The 6000-nt window shown below is 43.1% G+C and overlaps 1 long non-coding RNA gene across 1 annotated transcript in view; it reads left to right on the forward strand.

The window, feature by feature from the left end:
* AU019990 (expressed sequence AU019990) overlaps nt 1-1825 on the forward strand; it is a 54872-nt gene extending 53047 nt beyond the window's left edge. The window contains exon 6 of the long non-coding RNA NR_033468.1: nt 1554-1825. This is a non-coding gene — a long non-coding RNA (expressed sequence AU019990). The remainder of the gene's footprint in view (nt 1-1553) is intronic.
* Nucleotides 1826-6000: the final 4175 nt, after the last annotated feature.

Here is a 6000-nt window from a genome sequence, read left to right on the forward strand (position 1 = left end):
CCCACAGCCAAACATTAGAGGGAGCTGGGTGAATCCTGCAGCAGGGAATTGTAGAAGACAGACTTGTCAAGGACACCACAGGGAAACTGACAGAATCAACCCACCTGGGCTCATGGGAGCTCACAAAGACTGAACTGACAACCAGGGAGCCTGCATGGGTGTGACCTAGGTCCTCTGCATATTTGTTATAGTTGTGTAGCTTGGTCTTCTTGTGGGACTCCTAACAATGGGAACAGGGGCTGTCTCTGACCTTTTTGCCTGCTTTCGGGATCCTTTTCCTCCTGAGATGCCGCATCCAGGCTTAATGTGAGGGGAGGTGCCTAGTCTTACTGGGACTTGGCATGCCAATTTGGTTGATATCCAAGGGAGGCATCCACCCCTTTTTCTGAAGGAAAACAAGGAGGATGGGATGAGGGGGACTGGCAGGAGAGGAAAGAGGAAAAACTGCTATCAGGATGTAATATATGAGAGAATAAATAATTTTTTTTTTAATCTAAGAACATAAGCCAGGCGTGGTGGTACACACCTTTAATCACAGCACTCAGGAGGCAGAGGCAGGTGGATTTCTGAGTTCGAAGCCAGCCTGGTCTACAGAGTGAGTTCCAGGACAGCTAGGGCTATACAGAGAAACCCTATCTTGGGAAAAAAAAAAATCTATGAACATAACCCAACTACCGCCATATCTAATGGATTGGAAATATTTGACAACCTTCTAACTTCCTTGATGTCAAAAAAAATGAGTAAAAATTAATTTATTGTAACTAAAAAAAATTTTTTTTAACTTAAAAATTTGTTTTGCATTTAGTGTGGTGGTACGGAACTTTAATTCCAGCACTCAGGAGGCAGAGGTTGGTGGGTCTCTGTAAGTTAACTGAAAAAGAATTGACTTAACCTTGATCAAAGAATTTAGATTAGATTTTTTTTTTTCAGCATAAAAAAACATTTAAAGAATTTATATAGGAAAGGGAACCAAAATCTTGCTTGAGTATTACAAAAGAGAGGAAGGAAGGAAGGAAGGAAAAAAGGAAGGAAGGAAAGAAGGAAGGAAGGAAGGAAGGAAGGAAGGAAGGAAGGAAGGAAGGAAGGAAGGAAGCAAGGAAGGGTAGAGAGAAAAGGGGCTGACATGGGACTTTTTGCTGAACAAAAGGCCTTCTGGCCTCCTTGCATGCTGTAGTTTCTCTGGAGCCCCTAAATCCGTGTTAGAATTTGTAAAAGAAAAACATGTGGCAGTAACATTAGAAGACTGTAGGCCATGCATCGCCTCAGATCAGCATCAAAAGGATGAATGGGAGGGGGGCCGGGGAGGGGGATGGCCCTAGGGCTGTCTAGAGCTCGGTTTCTTAAACTGTGGATCAACACCCCATATCGGGTTATGCTACTGAATGCGAGAGAGGGCACAGAAAAAATCTGGAAGCAGTAAAAGGTTACTGAACCCCTAGAATTAAAATTTAATTCAAAGTCAAATGCCTCATAAATCTAAGCTGTTTCTGCCAGAGCTCACTCTTGCTGCACAGCGCCATGCAGTTTTAACCTAGCCTTGGTTCTGATTACAGTGTGTGAGTTCCCGGATGCAAGGTCAACGAGCAAGGAGAACTGTCGCAAACACGCCTGCTCAGACTCCAGGCCTGTGTGCGTTGTGGACTGCCGTGCTTTTGGTTTTTACTGTTATAGAAACACAGCAGTTTAAGTACAGAAAACAAAGACACTTAATATTTTCCTACTGATACTCCTTGGCATTAAATTAGTATACGTTTGGATTATATTGTGTCAAGTGCTTGATTTTAAAAATTGCCATTTGAGTGACTCACTCAAGTGTCATTAAAAAGCAATCACAGAGTAAAGCCTGGTGTGGTGGCCCGTGATTCTAATTTCTGCATTCGGTAGACAGAGGCAGGGGGATCCTCACGAGTTCAAGCCCAGTTGGGGCTCCACAGGAGACCCTGAGTCCAGAAAACTGGAGAAAAGGACCAAGAAAAGAATCTTACTTTGGTTTTAGGACAGAATTTCCAGGCAGGCTGGAGAGATGGCGTAAGCTGTAAGCCCTAACTCAGTCCTCAGACCCCACATGGCAGGAGAGGGTACACTCTCAGCAGCTGTCCTCTGACCTCCACAAACATGCTGTGCACACACACACACACACACACACACACACACACACACACGCAGGCACATACTAATAATAAAATTTAAAATAATTTTTAAAAAGCTTTGTTTCAAAGATATCTCTCTCTCTCTCTCTCTCTCTCTCTGTGTGTGTGTGTGTGTGTGTGTGTGTGTGTGTGTGTGAACATGTGCCACTGTATGTGGGTGCCACATGAGTCCAGAATACGGTGTCAGCCTCCCTAGAGCTGGAGTTACAGGCAGTTGTCAGTTGCCTGACATGGGTGTTGGAACCAAACTCAAGTCCTCTGGAATTACAGCAAGTGCTCTCAACTCCTGAGCCACCTCCCAGGCCCCCTTACAGATAACTGAAAAATTAAAAAGAATTTCCAACAATCTCTGTGTGATGGTTTGTATATGCTCACCCCAGGGAATGAAACTATTAAGAGGTTGGAGTAGGTGTGTCACTGTGGATGTGGGCTTTAAGACCCTCATCCTAGCTGCCTGGAAGTCAGTATTCTGCTAGCAACCTTCAGATGAAGATGTAGAACTCTCAGCTCTGTCTGTACCATGCCTGCCTGGATGCTGCCATGTTCCCACCTTGATGACAATGGACTGAACCTCTGAACCTGTAAGCCAGCCGCAATTAAATGTTGTCCTTATAAGAGCTACCTTGGTCACAGCAGTAAAACTCTAACTGAGACACTCTGAAATGGTTCTAAACATACTTCTGCCATGTTGCTCTATTTATTTAATTGAAGTACTCTCTGTTGGTAATTATAAAAACAAAGAATTGATCTACTTCGAAGAACATTGAAGATGCTGTGTCTTGTAGCAGCAGATATTTGTCATAATTTAATTCTTTATGTAAAACATCTGAGAACATCTAGCTCATTTCTATGCACATTTGCTTTATTCCTTAATAAATGGTAACAATTATATGCCTCAGACTTCCAAGTGCTGGGATAACAGACCATTCAATTCCCAAAGAATTGCTTTAAAATATTTTTTCATGATTTTATCAGAAAATGTTTAATTTGTAATTTATTTTATATGCTTATATGCCTGGGTCCTATAAAAACTTCTCAGGCAAAAAGAGGCTCATGGGAACAGTTTATGAAGCTTTGCTCTGGGGCAGCTCAGGGAGGGTTGAGTTTGGAGACTTCTATTCCTTCGTGCAGTTACCCACTGTCAAATGAGGAAAAAGAAAATATAGAGTGTTTTCGGGGCTGGAGACATGGCTCAGCAGTTAAGAGCACTGACTGCTCTTCCAGAGGTTCAATTCCCAGCAACCACGTGGTGGCTCACAGCCATCTGTAATGGGATCCAATGCCCTCTTTTTGTGTGTCTGAAGACAGCTACAGTGTACTCACATACATAAAATAAAAATAAATCTTTGAAAAAAATATGGAGTGTTTTTAACTGTACAGTTGTGAGGGGTACAGAGATTCACTGTGTACAGGCTATGCTAGTACCCCTTACCCAGGGAACAGACGGGCTTATGGCTCACCCATCTTATACACAGAGTCCTTTTGACAGTCCACCCCCTTGATGGGGCAGATAAGTATGTAGGCTTGCAAAAAGCAAACCAACCACTTAATTAGCAAATGGATCCAAGTTGGTCTAAGGGCATAGTTCAGCTGAAAGGCATTTGCCCAGCTTGAGGCCTTGGGTTTACACACTGACAGTATGAAAACAAGGAAACTACAAACAGCTAGATGTAGAAATGCCCATTTGTCATCACAGAACATAGGAAGTTCATAGGTACAGGGCCAGCTCAGACCACACAGTGAGTGTGAGCCAGCCTGCGCTGCACATGACCCTGTTTTTAAAGTCAAGTTTTCTTTTCAATCTACCAAGTTGTTTAAGGTTAGCCTTAAAATAGAACACCCCAGTAATAGGATCAGCACAGAACAAGAACTCCGTCTCAGAGAGGGAACAGACAGAAAGTGATCCTGCTGGCCTTCTACCCCGTGGAACCTTCCAGGAATGAGCAGGTAGTGCTGTATCAAATGTGTCAGCTCTCCTCAGTCGCCTGGTTCTGCATGACTTTCTTGTGTCACCAGACCTAACCTTTTATAGTACCCATTTCTGACTAGAAATTTAGTATATAACCTAATTAGCTAGAGGACGTGGATTTTACTCTATAGAATATGAACTTAATGAAGAATTGGAATCTAAGGGATGGAGAAATGGCTTAGCAGTTTAGAGAACTGGCTGTTCTTCAGAGGACCTAGGTTCAGTTCCCAGAACTGGCATGATGGCTCAGAATCATCTGTAACTCCAGTTCCAGAGGGTCTGATGCCCTCTTCTGGCTTTCTTGGGTGCCAGGCACACTCATGGTGCACATACGTGCCCATAAACAAAAGTCTCATACCCAGAAAAATAAAAATAATTTAAAAATTTTAAATTGAAATCAAGACAGAAGAAAATGTGACGAGCCAGCCATGAGTGATAACATCCCACTTGTTTGCTTTTTGAAATACCTGTTTATTTTATTGTACTGTAGGAATGTTTTGCACACATGTATGTCTGTGCATCATGTATGTCCTAGTGCCCATGAAGGGTCATCAAATCCACTGGAACTGTGAGTTACAGATGGTTGTGAGCCACTGTGTGGATTCCGGGAACTGAACCTGGGTCCTCTGGAGGAGTAGAAAGCAGCAACCACTCTTAACTGCTGAGCCATCTCTCCAGCCCTTAAAAGTTGTTCTTTTGCTGTTTTGTTTGTCACTGGTGTGCACAGAGATGTAACTTACCCTGATCTGGGCTTTTTCTCAAATGTCTTACATATGTTTTAGCTATTTTATTAACACTGGATGTTAAAATTGAAAAGTAAGTGTGTGTGTGTGTGTGTGTGTGTGTGTATTTCTTTTCTTTTTCTTTTTTGTTTTCATTTTTTGAGAAAGAGTCTCACAGAGGACCTCAAACTCACAGATATTCACCTGCCCCCGTCTCCTGAGTACTGGGATTAAAGGTGTGCATTACCATGTCCAGCTAATAAATCTCTGTTATAAAAACACTGCTCTCATTTCCGGAAAAGAAGAAACCTGAGGCTAGAGAGGTGGCTGTTGGTGAAGGGAGCTTGTTTGCTCTTCTAGAGGATCCAGGTTCAGTTCCCTGCACCCATGCAAGAGCTTACAGCCATCTGAAACTCCAGCAACAGGGGTTCTGATGCCCTCTCTGGCATCCATGGGCCCCACACTTACATGTACAATCCCACACACAACAAAAGAAGGCAAAGGCTCGGGTGGCACACACCTTTAATCCCAGAACTCAGGGGGCAGAAGCAAGAGGATCTCTGAGTTTGAGGCCAGCCAGGGCTACATAATGAGACCTGGTCTCTGTGGTGTGTGTGTGTGTGTGTGTGTGTGTGTGTGTGTGTGTGTGTGTGTGTGTAATCAAACCTTGAATTTACATCTTGATTTTTCAGACATAATAAACCTTACAGCTACAGGAGTACTTCTACCTTGCTAAAACAAAACAAAACAAAACACCTTTTTCTGTTGTTATTATTGTTGTCAGTTTTTGTTTGCTTGTTTGTGGCAAGAGTCTCTTGTAAACCAGTACTTACTTACAGAACAGACACCCAAAGGTTGAGCTCTGCCCTCCACACGTGTGCTGTGGCAGGTGAGTGTTCACACGCAACCCATACTTTTTACAGACGCGCACAAGAACAAGCTGAGTGTAGTAACTCACACCTGGGTTCCATATGTAGATAGATTGACACTAGTTATGCTTGGGGTTTCAGATGAGTCAGGGTAGTAAATATGTAGCAAGCAAGAGAATACATAGTAGATAGGTGGTAGCAGCAGACACATGGTAACAACACCTGATGGTGTTGGGAACTTACAACATCCAGTAGGAACAACTGCAGTAAGCTGGCTAGGAGAACAAGCA

This window comes from Mus musculus, chromosome 2 (assembly GCF_000001635.26).
Source record: "Mus musculus strain C57BL/6J chromosome 2, GRCm38.p6 C57BL/6J".
Classification (NCBI taxonomy): Eukaryota; Metazoa; Chordata; class Mammalia; order Rodentia; family Muridae; genus Mus; species Mus musculus.